Genomic DNA, 216 nt, shown 5'->3' with positions numbered 1-216 from the left:
GAAGGAGACGCTGGCGGGGGCAGGGGGGAGCCATTTTTCTTTCTGTCACATCGCTGTATTTATGCCCTTTGAACAACCTTTGGGGTTCATTATTAAACATTTGTCTTTTGACATAGCTCATCACTTCTGCAAGCCTACATCGATTATTACGTTTTAAGCTGTAGCACCTGCTCACAGGAACCTCTGATTAAGTGTGTAATGCTTCAAATGCCGGAG

Source organism: Mesitornis unicolor, unplaced genomic scaffold (assembly GCF_000695765.1).
Source record: "Mesitornis unicolor isolate BGI_N332 unplaced genomic scaffold, ASM69576v1 scaffold15846, whole genome shotgun sequence".
NCBI lineage: Eukaryota > Metazoa > Chordata > Aves > Mesitornithiformes > Mesitornithidae > Mesitornis > Mesitornis unicolor.
Note: the sequence above shows the minus strand (reverse complement) of the source record.